Raw genomic sequence first — 14,453 nt, 5'->3', positions numbered from 1 at the left:
ATGTTCATATCTTTTCTTATATATTATATATATATTTTGCATATGTTATATGTATGTATAATAAATATATTTTTATATTTTATTTTTCTTTTTAAAAATAATTATTTTGATCCATTTTGTTTTTACATTTCCTTCATTTCCCAGTATGTTATTATCTTAAAACCACTTTGTTAGCACCAAATCAACTATAACCATTGTATAAATCACAGATGCCATTTACTCTTTAAAGTAGATATTCCAGAACCTCAGCATGTAACTCAATCCATCCATTTATATTAGTGTATGTAACTCATTTATTAAGTTGTCTTTCTTTTAAAATAATATTATTTGTACTTTACTTATTCAGATGGTAACTCTCCTCTGTTTTTCCAAATTTACAAGGGTTCCTATTAACATTTTTCTTAGTCTCAATAAATAGTGCCAATTCAAATGTGGTTCAGAGGCATAAATAGAACTCAAAACTGTAGGAAAGGGGTGTTATGTCTTTGGACTGCAGTTGGCTTTCACAATGATCTCAAATCTGTAAAAGTTGAAATCTCCCATAGGTTTAGTGACCCAGAGATTTAATACCATTATGAGAGCACCCAGGCCTAAAGTATATTTAGCAAATGTCTGAAATTTAAGTTGTTTGAATGTATTGTTAGCAACTTCTTGAGTCTTTCCATGTTCTCATAAGCCTTTGCTTAAAGGTCATACTCTTTATCCTATAGACATGCATGCTTTATAGTGCAATGCTGTTACAGGGTAAATCATGGTGGTCAGTTACTCTTTTAAGCCTCTAATACAAGCAGTTTCAAAACTGTTGTTGTTCTACTGTCTTTAAGAACTACTAGCAATAATTTGACCTTATATAGTGCCTTTTATCTAATAAGAATTAATAGCTCACATTCGTATATTAATTTAAGATTGATCCAACTATTTCCCCAGAAGAACCTTGTGGGGTAAGTAGATATAAATATTATTATCTTCATTTTACAGATGAGGAAACTTACGTCATGGAAATTACACGGTGCATACGTGTTTGAGGTCAGCCTCTTGACTCCATGTCTACTGATGTTTCCCCTTAGTTATACTGCTGCTTAGGGAAATTTACAAAGATCTCTAACCACCTTATACTATCTACGTTCATGAATGATATTTGGGCTAACAGGGCAGAACACATTTAGCCATTAGGGAGTTGATATAAAAGATAAGGAGGTATCAAGAAGGCATCTCGCTGCCCTTGATGAGTTCCTTCATCTCTCCTCTATACGCTTGAAAACAACTCATCATTCTCCATCCTCTGATCCTTTGTTTCAGTATCTGATTCAGAGGTGGGCCCTCTTGCCAAGGTTAGACCCTCCCCTGATGGTCTAGAAATAGTAATCTAGTGTTTGATAAACCCAAAGATCCAAACTTTGGGGATAAGAACTCATCATCTGACAAAAATTTCTGGGAAAACTGGAAAACAGTTTGGCAGAAACTAGGCATACGCAAACATGGATAAATGATTTAGGTATAAAAGATAAATTAGTGAAGTAGTACTTTAATAAAATTTAAATAATTTTAAATAAAATTAATACTTTAATAAAATTTACTAATAAGTAAATTAAGAGAACATGGGAAAATGTACCTGTCAGATTTATGTAAAGGTAAGAGTTTATGACCAAATATCAAAAAGGAAATCAGCTATTTTTGGTAACTTTGATTTATTTTTAGTTTGATTATAGGATAAAACTCCCTTCTTTAAGAAGAACTAGCCATAAACTAATCTGGATAGTCTCTTAAGTCTAGGCTACCTGTACATTTAGTGAAGAAATAGATTGAGAAGGTTTTATCATTTAGTAGCAAATAATTTTGAATAAGACAATAAAATAATCATAGTATTACTCTTAAAAAGCTAAGTTTCCCTTTCTGGTGGCAGAAACTGGAGTTGATTAGAGCATAAGTCCTCCTCTCTGGCAGCTGGAGAAAGGTTAGGAAAAAGTTAAGTTCCTCTTTCCAATCTTAGTGGACAGGCTTTTTTTTTCTTGAACTAGAATCTAAGTTGAGTAATGGAATGTTCTAAGGAAGATGCTAACCACTGACCATAAGTTCCTCTGTCCCAATACACTTTCTGGTTACAAAAGGCACCAGCTACAGAAAAGGACTTCTGGCATAGGATTAAGAAAGTCTGGGAGAAACTAACTAATCAGGTGACTTGCCTTGTCCAATAGAATTATGTTCAAAACAAGTTTCTATAATTTTTCAAATTTCTCTTTTTTGTTGTAAAAACCATCTCAGTAAATCACTCCTTGTCTCTGACCTCTGAGGAGTCAGGTGATCTGATATTATAGGCAAATGCTAGCTTTGCAAATTATTTCATAGATGACATCATAACTTTGACCTCAGTTTCCTTATTATTTCAGATAATCAATTTTAACAGTATGAGATAGAGAGGGTTATGGGAAGTGAAACATAATTTTGATTACATGAAATTAAAATTTTTTTCACAAACAAAACTAATGCAGCCAAAATTAGAAGGAAAACTGGGGAGAAATTTTGTAACAAGTTTCTCTTTTAAAAGCCTTATTTTTCAAATATATAGAAAACTGAGCCAAATTTATAAAAACAAGAGCCATTCTGCAGTTGATAAATGGTCAAAAGATAAGAACAGGCAATTTTTGGAAGAAGAAATCAAAGTTATCAATAGTCACATGACAAAATGCTCTAAATCACTACTGATTAGAGAAATGAAAATTAAAAGACTCTGAAATACCACTTCATACTTAACCAGATTGGCTAAGATGACAGGAAAGGAAAATGACAAATACTGGAGGGGATGCAGAAAAATACACTATTGTGGTGGAGTAATCCAGCCATTCTGGAGAACAGTTTGGAAGTGTTCCCAAAAGACTATAAAACTGTGCAGAGCCTTTGACCAAGCAATACTGCTACTAGGTCTGTATCCCAAAGTGATCAAAGAAAAGGGGAAATGACATATTTATACAAAAACATAGCATAATCTTTTTGTGGTGGAAAAGAATTAGAAATCAAAGGAATGCCCATCAATTGGGGAATGACTGAACAAGTTGTATATAATTGTGATGGAATACTTTTGTGCTATAAGAAATGGCGAACAGGATGGTTTCAGAAAAACCTGGGAAAAATTATATGAACTGATGCAAAGTGAAGGTAGCAGAACCAGGAGAACATTATACATAGTAACAGCTATATTGTAAGAATGAACAACTGTGAATGACTTCACTGTTTTCAGCAGTACGATGATCTAAGACAATTCTAAAACATTCATGATGAAAAATGATATCCAGAGAAAGAATTGATGAAGTCTGAATACAGATCAAAGCATACATTTTTTTACTTTCTTTATTTTTATTGTTTTATTTTGTTTGTGGGTTGTTGTTGTTGTTTTTTTTTTGAGACATGGCTGATATGGAAATATGTTTTTCACATATGTTATTGTTCATTCATTTCAGTGTTGTCAGACTTTCCATGACCCTGTTTGGGGTTTTCTTGCAAAGGTACTGGTTTGCTATTTCCTCCTCCAGCTCATTTTTCAGAAGAGGAAACTAAGGCAAACAGGGTTATTAACAGGTAACTTGCCCAGAGTCACACAGCTAGTAAGTATCTGAGTCTGGTTTTGAATTCAGGTCTTCCTGGTTCCAGGCCTGACACTCTATCCACTGTTCCACCTAGCTGCCCCCTATGTCAAATGACATAATCTATGTCAAATTGCTTAGTTCTGTAGGAGGGGGTGGGGTAGAATGGAGGGAGAGAATTTGTAACTCAAATTTTTTTTTAAAAGATTGTTAAAATTTTTTACATGTAATTTGGAAATATTTCACAAAATAAATAAAAATAATCCAACTCCTCCCTTCCACCCCTCCAAAAAAATCAAAGAACTACCTAGGCTAGAACTTAGCCAGAAGGGTGATATGGAACCTTTGAGCACAGGAATGAAGTGGGACTGGAGGCGATGCATAAGGGCAAGAAGAAGCCACAGTTCCAGAATGAAGGGCTTTGATGCTGTGCTGGGAGCAGGAACAGGTGCTGAGGGACTGTTCTCTTGATCATGTGCCAGAAAGAGACTTGTGCCTAGGTGTGGTGGACCAAGACAAAGACCAGTTCACACAGCTGAGGCTATATAGGTCAAAGAACAGGAATAGAAACAGGAAGCAATTTGGCATTGACCCTCATACAAAGTCTTAGATTCAACCCTCAACCTTATCTGAAACCTATAGCTGAACAACCAGAGCAGAAAGCTCAGACCAAGAGGGAAGCCTACAGTTATGTCATTTTTAACTTGAAGAGTTTTCTAATTAGCTAATGATGGTCAGGGCTAGTAGTAATCTACGGGAGCTCCACACAAGGGTAAGTCCAGAGTTGTGTTGCCTGGACTTAGACCTATGTCAGAAGCTTGCAAAGCTTAGACCAGGTGGGCAGGGATCTGACTTCTCCTTGGAACAGACAAGTTTTGGCTCACTGAATATTTGTCGGTCCCCATCCTGAGATGCATTTCTAAGATCCTTGAAGGACATAGCATTCAATACCTGAAGAACATAGCAACAGGACCCAAGAGAATATGAAACAGGGCCAAGCAAGGCCCAGACATTCTAGAATTGTACAGAAACTAGCTCAAGTGCAAATTCCTAATTTGAGAAGTATGGATAGAAGGATTAAACGAAAAAGGCATCCCACTTCCCAAGAGTTATTATGGTGACAGGAAGACCCAGATTTCAAGCCCAGAGGAGAAAAATTACTCTAAAATATCTACAGTTTAACTAGAATTCCTGGAAGACATGAAACAAGATCTTTTTTAAAAAGTTAAACATGATTTTACAAATGGAATGAGTTTACTGGAGAAAGAATGGGGAAAAAAATATGAAAGCTATTGGAGGAAAAATTTGGAAAGAAAATTAACAGCTTATCACAAGACCTTGCCCAAGCATTAGAATCCTTGAAAATAAGAATGGATTAAATAGATGTTAATAACTCCATACGATAATAAAAAATAGTAAATCAAAGTAAAAAGATCGGGGAAGTGGGGGTGGGGGTTGAGGCAGGAATAGAAGGAAAATATTAAGGTATCATATATCAGAAACAACAGACCTGGATAGAAAATTTTTTAAAGTATTAATAATTATTGTAATTTTTTAGGAGGCAGTTTGGGGGCTTAGTAGATAAGTGCTGGGACTAAAGTCAGGAAGACCTGAGTTCAGATCTAGCTTCAGAAACTCACTAGCTATGTGACTCTGGGCAAATCACTTAACCTCTGTTTGCCTTAATCTACTAGAGAAGGAAATAGCAAACCACTCCAGTATCTTTGCCACAAAAAATCCATATTGGGTCATGAAGAGTCAGACACAACTAAACAACTGAATAACAACAAATTATAATAATTTATTCTTGATTTATTAATAATTATTGTGCTTTATTATTAATTTATTGATATTTACTAATAAGGAGGAATAAATTATTAGACTACCTGAAAGCTATGACCTGGGTAGTCAAAGAACCTGGATGTCATATTTCTAAAAATCAATTCAATAAACTTCTCAAATGCCTACTTTGTGCCAGGCACCGTTCTAAGTATTGGTGATATAAATAAGAAAAAGATAGTCTCTTTCCTCAAGGAAGCTAAAATCAAATGAAGGAAGACAATTCTTAAAAGGAAACTGGAAAATGAGGGAGGGAACATCAAAGGCACTATATTTTGCGGAGATCATTAAAACTAAGCAGAGCTGCAGATGGAAAATGAAGAATGAGCTCATGGGGAAAAAAAACTGCTCAGATCTTCTAGAATCAGAAGTCAAAAGTAAAATCTATGGCATAGGAGAAATAGAACAGTTATAATAATGGAGAAAATCAACGTACCCCTTTTAGAACTAGACAAATCTAACAACAACAACAAAAGTTAAGGACCTGAATAATTGCATTTTAGAAAAGTTAGATGTGATAGACCTGGTGATTATTGAATGGGAGTAGAAAGGAATTTACATATTTCTCAACTGTGCATGGTACCTTTATAAGAACTGACCATGAATTAGAGCATAAATGCATCACAAACATTTACAGAATAGACAGAGTTGTTCAGCATATCTTTTATGGACAATGATGTAATGAAAATTATATTCAGTAAAGTGCCACTGAAGAAATTATTAAAATAAAATAATTGGAGACTAAATAATTTAATCCTAAATAATGGGCAAGTCAAAGAACAAATCATAGGAACAATAGATGGTTTCTCTAAAGATAATGACAACAATGAGACAACATACCAACATTTTTAGAATACAAAGGCAGTCCTTAAGAGAAATTTATATCTCTAAACATTTTCATTAGCAAAAGAGAAAAAATTCAGAAAAGCCAATTAATTCATTTAAAAAAAAATCTGATATAGCAGTAGAGTTCTATAGCCATGGACAACACTGCCCTCCCCTCACATATACATTCCTCTTCAAAGGTGTGGGGGCAGGTTCTTCTCATATCTCTTTTTGGGGGCTAAGTTCATAATTTTGTATTCTTTTGTGGTGGTTCTTTTCCATTCACATTGTTGTAGTCATTATGTATATTGTTTTACTGGTTCTGCTTACTTCACTTTGAATCAGTTCACTTAATTTTTTGATTCTCCATATTCGTCATATTTGTTAGCATCTTACAGCACAGTAATATTCCATTGCATCCACATACCACAGTTTATTTAGTCATTCCCCAGCTGATGCTTATCTACTTTGTTTACAATTCTTTGCTGCCACAAAAAAAAGTGTTGCCATGAATATTTTGGTACATATGGAGCCTTTCTTTTTATCAGTGACCTCCTCTGGGCCTATGGAATCTCTGGGTCAAAGGATATATATAGAAATTTTAGTCACTTTATTTGTATAATTCTGAGTTTTCAGAATGGTTGCTCTCCTTCATAGTTTCACCCACAATGCATGTTCCTGTCTTTCCACAATTCCTCCAACAATTGAGTATTCTCATCTTTTGTTGTCTTTGCCAATTTGTTGGGTGTGAAGTAAACTTTCAGGGTTGTTTTGATTTATGTTTTTCTTATTAACAATTTGGAGCATTCTTTCCTATGATTATTAATTGTTTACAATTCTTCTTTTGAGAATTATTTGTTCATATCTCTTCTATTTTTTATAATATTTTTTTTATTTTTTTGCTTTTTTGGAGGGCAGTTCGGGTTAAGTGACTTGCCCGAGGTCATACAGCTAGTTTTTGTGTTAAGTGTCTGAGGCTGGATTTGAACTCAGGTCCTCCTGACTCCAGGGCCAGTGCTCTATTCACTGTGCCACCTAGTTGCCCCTATTCATATCTCTTGACCACTTATCTGCTGAGAAATGGCATTTGGCTTGAGTGTATATTTCTCTTATTGGCCATCTATCATAGATACCAAAATCTTATCCAAGAAACTTGATACAAAGATTTTTTTTCCCCAGTCAACTGCTTCCCAAAAGGTAAAATGTTGCATATGTGAGTTCTGAAATCTCTTTCACCTGCTTCCTGTATTGTCACAAATCTAGTGTTTGTCATGGCACCCTGCACTTATTAGGTCAAACTTAATTGTTCACATTTTTCTCCCTTCTTGGACAAGTGCTCATTATTTAGTTTGCATGGATTTACTGAATAGGAGGTCATGCTTAATGAACTTGGTTAGCTTCACTAATGTGTGCTCAAAAGAATTGGGCAAAGGTGAGACCATTGTGATCATTTATTTTTACTGCCTTTCAAAGTCTGATCCATAGATACAGTGTCAGTAGTCAAACTTTGACAGGTTAAGAACTAGATATAAATAAGAGTCAAGGAGCTGGGCGTGAGCCATTTTGGAAAAGGAAATGGGGCAGTAAGGGTCTTTAAGCCCTGAACTTGTTTATTCATATAGTATCAGTTGGGGTGGGAAGTATGAGCCTTGGGCAGAATTATAGGCAGGTTCACTTAGACTAACCAGCCAAGACTAAATCATAGAAAGACTTTGTATCAATGGTTAAAACTGGGTTTTAGCATCCTACTTCAGAGTACATTTAGCTTTTTATTATTGGGTGACTGATTATCCAAGGTTAAGATTATCACAGATGCCTCTGATTACTTTTTCTAATGCTTAGTCTATTTTACTATATGGTATTGTGTTGCCTTTGACATATGTGAAGGAACCCTGAATCAGTTCATCTCACTATGTTACAAACTCTTCAATAAGTTTTGGAACTTTCAATTAGGTTATGAATCTTAGCTCTCCTAGCCCATTGCCAAGACTCTATTTTTTTTTTGTCTAGTTCATATATGGCAGGTTATGATTTGCAGATCAAAATTTGAGTACAATATCCGTTGAGTCTGAGACTTTGAGAGTGAAGATAGGCCTTAAAGATTATTTAGTGTAGGGGTTCTTAGCCTTTTTGTGTTTCATGGGCCCCTTGGGCCAACCTGGCAAAGCCTATAGAGGCCTGCTCAGATTATTTTTAGATGCATAAAATGTAACTATAAAGGTAACCAATAATGTTGAAATACACTTATCAACATACTTAAAAACCAAGTTTATAGACCCCAGATTAAGAACCCCTAATACTAGTTCAACTCCATTTTTATACAGGTAAGGAAATGGAGGTGAGAAAGGTGAATTGCCCAACTAATTGGTGGCAGGTTTCATCTTCAGGCAGAACCTTAGATCTTTCAACTCCCAGTCCAGTGCTCTATGCATTGCATTCTATGCATTGCACTATACTGTTTCCCTTCTGTGAAAGGATTTAGTTCTCCATAATCAGAATTCCTTAGCTAAGCATGATTCGATTGGATGAAGTTTGAAAGTGCAGGACCGTCGACTTCTTGTCTCACTTGACTTAGAGACTCCCTTACGCACTCTTTCCTTCCTCCTTCCACTCTGACCTTATTGGAGTGAAGGTGCTACCCAAATCTGAAACAATGTCCTTATTGGGACAGATCGTATATTAGAGCATGCTCTTGGAAAGATTACATTGAGGATAGTTTATACAACCCCTAGGCACCTGAGGGATATCCAGAATTTGAAAAAGACAAGGAGGGTGGCAAGGGGCCTCATGGGCCATAATTATTAGAAAGGATAAGAGGCTGAGAGTCTGAAAGGAGCAGGCACTGAGGGAACCCAAGAGAAAGTTCTTTACACAAAGGGTAATTAAAGTATAGAACAGATTTCCCCACGGCAAATGTGGGAGCTGCAACCTCAATCATATTCAAGTCAGAATTACCCAGACACTTAAGGAAAGACACCACCACTGGGGGATGAATGTTAGACAGATCGGGAGGCTGAGCTCACTGGACCCAGTGATCATCTACTGTCCCCATTATCACCTTCATTGCAAAATGAGCGTTGTAATTCTCCACTAATTGAGGCAAGGCGAGTGATTATACACTTCTGGAAATGGAAAGTTTATCTGGAAAGAAATTATAGTGCAGAAATTCTTGAAATCCTAAATTACTGGCTTTAAGCATTTACTAGAGACACAAAGACAGTGAGTGGAAAACAAGGAGAAGGAATGGGGAATGTTCGCTGGCTCCTGGAATTGTAAATTAATTGTAATTGTCCTTTTACCTTAAACCACCAAAACAACAAAGTTGACTTTGTGACAAATTTCATTTTTACGTTCTTTGAATTCAAGGGAAAACTTAAGGCCCCATCCAAGACTCTATTACATTCATTATGAGCATCAATAAAAAGAGGTGATCTTTTTCAGTAGTACTCATCTCAAGAGATGAGACCTGACTCTTATCTTGTTGTCATCGTCATGGGTCGTTTTGCTGTTGCTGTTGAGGAGAAGAAAGGTTTAAATAGGGTTTTCCCAATGGGCTCCCCTGGTTCTTCTCCCTAACCCTCTCTGCTAGCCTTTCTCTATTTACTTTTGATCACTTTCATCTTGAGATTTCTTGGAGGCTAGTGGGATCCAGAATCCCACTTACTGATCACCTGGGGTTGGCACATTGCTCCCTTACATATTATACTGTCAACCCTGATTCTAACAGAGATTTACCCCCATAATCGACTAGCAGTTCTCCTTGAACTAGACTCTTTCATGGACTCTTCCTGTCTACTGGGAAACACCAATCAAAAAAAAAAAAATCCCCTCCTCCACTTCCTGAGGCTTCTGACCCATTTTTGGCTGACTTGCCTCTGGTCAATTAATGTGCTCCCTGCCCTGGTACCCCTGAAGCTTTGATTAGCTCATTCCAAACATTCCAAGCTAGAAAACAACTTAGAGACCATCCGTCCATTTTCATTTAACAAAAAACTGAGGCCCAGAGAAAGAAGGTGACCTACCTAAAGTCATTCAGGGAGTAAGTAGCTGAGCTAGAATTCGAATCCAGGGCATCTGTCTCCAAATCCAGTGCTCCCCCTCCCCCCCTTCTCCCCCCTCCCCCGAGATTCTTGGGAGGTTGGCAGTGATGGCTTCCAAGGTCCCTTTCCAGTCTGGGATTACCACATGATTCTCTGAAATCTTAAAAAAAAAATCAAGGGATGAGGGGGTGAGGTTGAAAAAGAAAAAAAATAGATGTGAAAGCAATGTTTGCTTGTATATGGTTAAAGCCCTGTTTAAAATGCCTCTGTTTTCACCAATTCTCCTTCTAATCCCCCTGGTGCTATTACTGTGAAGGGAGATGAATAATTCATGGTCCGAATGCCTCACTGGGCCTAATCACCACTTTAATTGGAGGCTTAGATCAGAGGCAGCTAATAGCTCCTACTGCGGGACTGCGTGTATTGTTGACAGTGAGCTCGCTGAGTACCTTATCGTTGGCCTGTTTCAATTCTCCCAGGACACAACCACATAGAACCGCATCAAGGTCCCTAGATACCGAGGGACAGAGACCGCAGGGCCAATTAAATTTATCTGGGAAGAGCTGACAACTTTTTTAAAGAGAGGAGAACTGTTGGAAGAATAATAGCGTCACTTCTTCCTGACTGCTGCCTGGAGTTTGACACTCGGTGGGCAGGCTGCCAACATTTCTTAAGATTCATGAGCCTTGGACTAGGGTGGAAAGGAGGCAAGAAGGTGTAGTGGTCTCGGCGTGGGCTCCAAATGTGCCCCATGATGGAGGGGGCTGGGAGGGAGACACTGGGCCTACTTTATGCTCACCATCTGCTTGAGGTCTGAGCCGTTAGTTACCAGTGTGAACTTTATTTTAAAATATCACAGGGCCTGTGAAACTCAAGTCATTATCTTTGCCTGGAGATTTTAATTATATTGTTGCATTTGTGATGCTATAATTAAGATTCTGTCAGCACTTTCATTATAGATCTCGTTTCTCAACGGTTTGTAACTTTTGCTTTTGGAAAAGGGGGAGAAAAACACCCTTTCTGAACAAAGCTGGAGATAAGCATGTTTAGAGCCAAGGAAGGAATTTTATGGGTGTGTCTAATTTGTTGTGTTTAAAAAAAAAAAAGGGAAAGAAAATCAGCGAAGGGGGAGGCAGGAGAGTTGTTCTTGGCCATGGAGAAGATAGTAGATGGTTAGGTATAAAAAGACCCAAAAGGTTAATGTCAGTAATGACAGGAATGCCTTCAGTGAAAGGAACTGGGAGCCCCTGCTATGTATGAGTGATACACAGTACTTTAATACAACTGAAACATCAGTTCTGGGAGAATGCTTTGCTTCTCTCTGTGATGCCTAAATAAAAGGGGAGGCTGAAACAGTGGAGCCAGAAACTAACAGTCACTTGGGACATGTTTTGTCATTTTGATTCCTGCTAGCGACTGGGTCAGGTCATCAGCCATCATAGCATTGAGTACCCTTTATATTTTGCTGGACCCTTTAAGGAAGGGCAAAATATATATGAAGCAAGCAGGGTACCAGTGTGATCTCTTTATTTACTATTATAAAGCCAGGAAATCTAAAGGACTCCACAAGAAAACAAAATATTTGTTCCATTTTGTTGGGGCTGGACCCAATCTGACAACCCTGTGGATGGGCCTTCTAGATATAGCAGTGACTTAAAGTTAAACCCTTAATATAAAACCACCTTCATTCATCCAGTATTATTGGGGAAAAGGTACCTCTGGTTGCTCCTGATGGCTACCAAAATTCCCCTTTGCTCCCTCCAGTGCCCTTCTCTCCATAGTTCTTTTGGGCTATCAATACATAGAGCTAATCCATACCTGTTAGAAGGGTATCCACTGATGAATGCTGCTCAATTACCTATTGGAGGAAGTCTCTCCATTTTGGAATAGGTTATTGCCCTTCTTGGCCTTATGCCCACTGAGCATTTTCTGCTATGACTCAGGAAGAAAGTAGGTGTTATATCCATGTTAAAGAATATACTCAGAAGAAAGCAGAAAGAAGAATGAATTTCATTTCCCAAGGAGCGGATGGTTAAAGATATGGTAAAATTTTGTATAAACCGATCAACAGCCTCCTAGTGGCATAATCATATTCCGTTTGATAACTTGGGTTTCTACAATTCTTTTTCTCTGACAGGTACTTTTTTTGGTTATCATATCTAACCTGTTCCAGAAGATAATAAATCAATTTCTAGCATTTGATGGTTTCTCAATATTCAGGCTTATAAACTCCCCACCTGCCTCTGCATCCTGCCTCTTTCAAACAACAAGAAAGAGACTTCTGGCTACAAAATAAATAAGCAGATACCAGCCAGGTAAAATTTATTAATAATATCAGTGAACATTGGACTTGAAGGCTAATTAGCTTAGCCCTTCTTCATTTTAACACACAAATGCTAAGGTAGTCATAGTTTTCAGAAGTCATATCTTACAGGTTTTCTTGATCCTGTTCTTTCTCCTTCCTCAAAACATTTTCCCTGTCCTATTCCCTTTTAGAACTGTCTGCCTGTGGACATATAAACACATTAAAATAAGGCGGTAGATCTTAGGTACTGACGGGGAAGAAAAAAAAAGATCAGCTCTGCTAAATTTTAATTGAACCACATGTATGATAGAGAAATATGATAACACCATAGTATGCTCTGTACTTAGTATGATTCAGCATTATGGCACTATTATGGAAGTCAGTATATTACAGGGATGTATACTTAGGAACATGGCATTCAGAAACCAAGGTAATTTTCATGGTCTTCCCTGATCCCTTGGTAGGACATGACCACAGGACATCTTGGACTGTCCATAATACTTTTCTTAAAATTCTGTAATTCCCTAATAATATTTTTATGTCATTGTTGTTGTTGATTGCTTCGGTTATATCTAACTTCATGACCTGCTTTGGGATTTTCTTAGGCAGAGATACTGGAGTGCTTTGCCATTTCCTTCTCCAGCTCATTTTACAAATGAGGAAGCTGAGGCCAACAAGGTTAAGTGACTTACCCAGGGTCACATAGCTAACAAGTGTGTGAGGCCAGATTTGGGCTCAGGAAGATGAGTTTTCTTGACTTTAGGTTTGTACTCTATTTACTGTTTCACCTAGCTACCCCAACAGTAATAAATGTCTGCAAGCCTACTAAATCAATGATCCTCTCCATGAAGACAGAAATCATGCCTCATCCAGATTTTTTATTTCTCTCCAGCACCTAGGACAGTGCTTTACACATAGTGGATATTTAATAAATGGTTGTTAATTTGGGGGGAGGGGCGGGGGTCAAGTTCCAAAACTGGGATTTGGGAGGAAAAGCTGAGAACCACTGGAATTACTTAGGAGAAGAAAAAGGTATCTTCTGCTTTATTTTACATTATCAAGATATTGGTACTGACCAGTGGCTTCGTATCCTTTTCAAAGTGGTGGTGATGGATTTGTGCTGGTCTTTCTACTTTCTCTTGGCATTAGTAACATAAATTTGTGAGGTAATGGCTGGGGGCTGAGGGAGGGGACAGTTTGTAGTTCTGGAACTGAGTGTAACAAACTGGAATTTAAAGGAACCAAACTCCAAACCTCATTAGTTTTCTCCTCTTTAGGAACAAACTGGCCACAAAGAGGACAAAGCAAAAAGAAATAGACTCTAATTTTAGCAAGAGGAATTGGAATTCTATATAAAGAACTTACCGAGAGTGAGTGTTATTAAGCCCTGGAACAGATTATCTAGGGAGGCAGTAGAATTATCTCCTTGCTCCTTGTTTCTCTTCCTTCCTTTTTTTTTCTTTCCTTCTCTTCCTTTCTTCCTTCCCTATTAGTTGGAAATCATTTAAATGAAGTGCTTAAAATACAAAAGTGAATTTTCATAGATCGTGATGCTTGTGATAGGCAGCTTACATAGTGAATCAAAAACTGGTCTCAAAGCCAAGGAAACCTGATGTGAGACATACTAACTGTGTGACCCTGGGTAAGTCACTGAACCTCTTAGTCCTCTAAGGCAATTCTCTAAAACAGCCATTTGCCAAGAAGATGGACAAGCCTTTTATACAGGAGTTTCCTTGTCTGAGAGTTCCCTATACCAATGAAATCATGGCTCTAGTCCTTATGTGTAGCCCTCTGAATGCTTAAAATAAGTTTCCAAATGGCTCTTTCCAGTCTCCAGTTTTGTAAATAAAGCCACCCTCTGATGTC

At 37.4% G+C, this 14,453-nt stretch overlaps 1 protein-coding gene across 3 annotated transcripts in view; it reads left to right on the top strand.

Moving 5' to 3' along the window:
• Positions 1-14,453, top strand: part of ACSF3 (acyl-CoA synthetase family member 3) — a 239,209-nt gene that overhangs the window by 83,913 nt on the left and 140,843 nt on the right. The gene's annotated exons all lie outside the window — the stretch shown is intronic.

Source organism: Petaurus breviceps, unplaced genomic scaffold (genome assembly GCF_028583685.1).
Source record: "Petaurus breviceps papuanus isolate PSGF00001 unplaced genomic scaffold, PetGlider_PUasm1.0 176, whole genome shotgun sequence".
Classification (NCBI taxonomy): Eukaryota; Metazoa; Chordata; class Mammalia; order Diprotodontia; family Petauridae; genus Petaurus; species Petaurus breviceps.
This window is presented reverse-complemented; position numbering and strand designations above follow the sequence as displayed.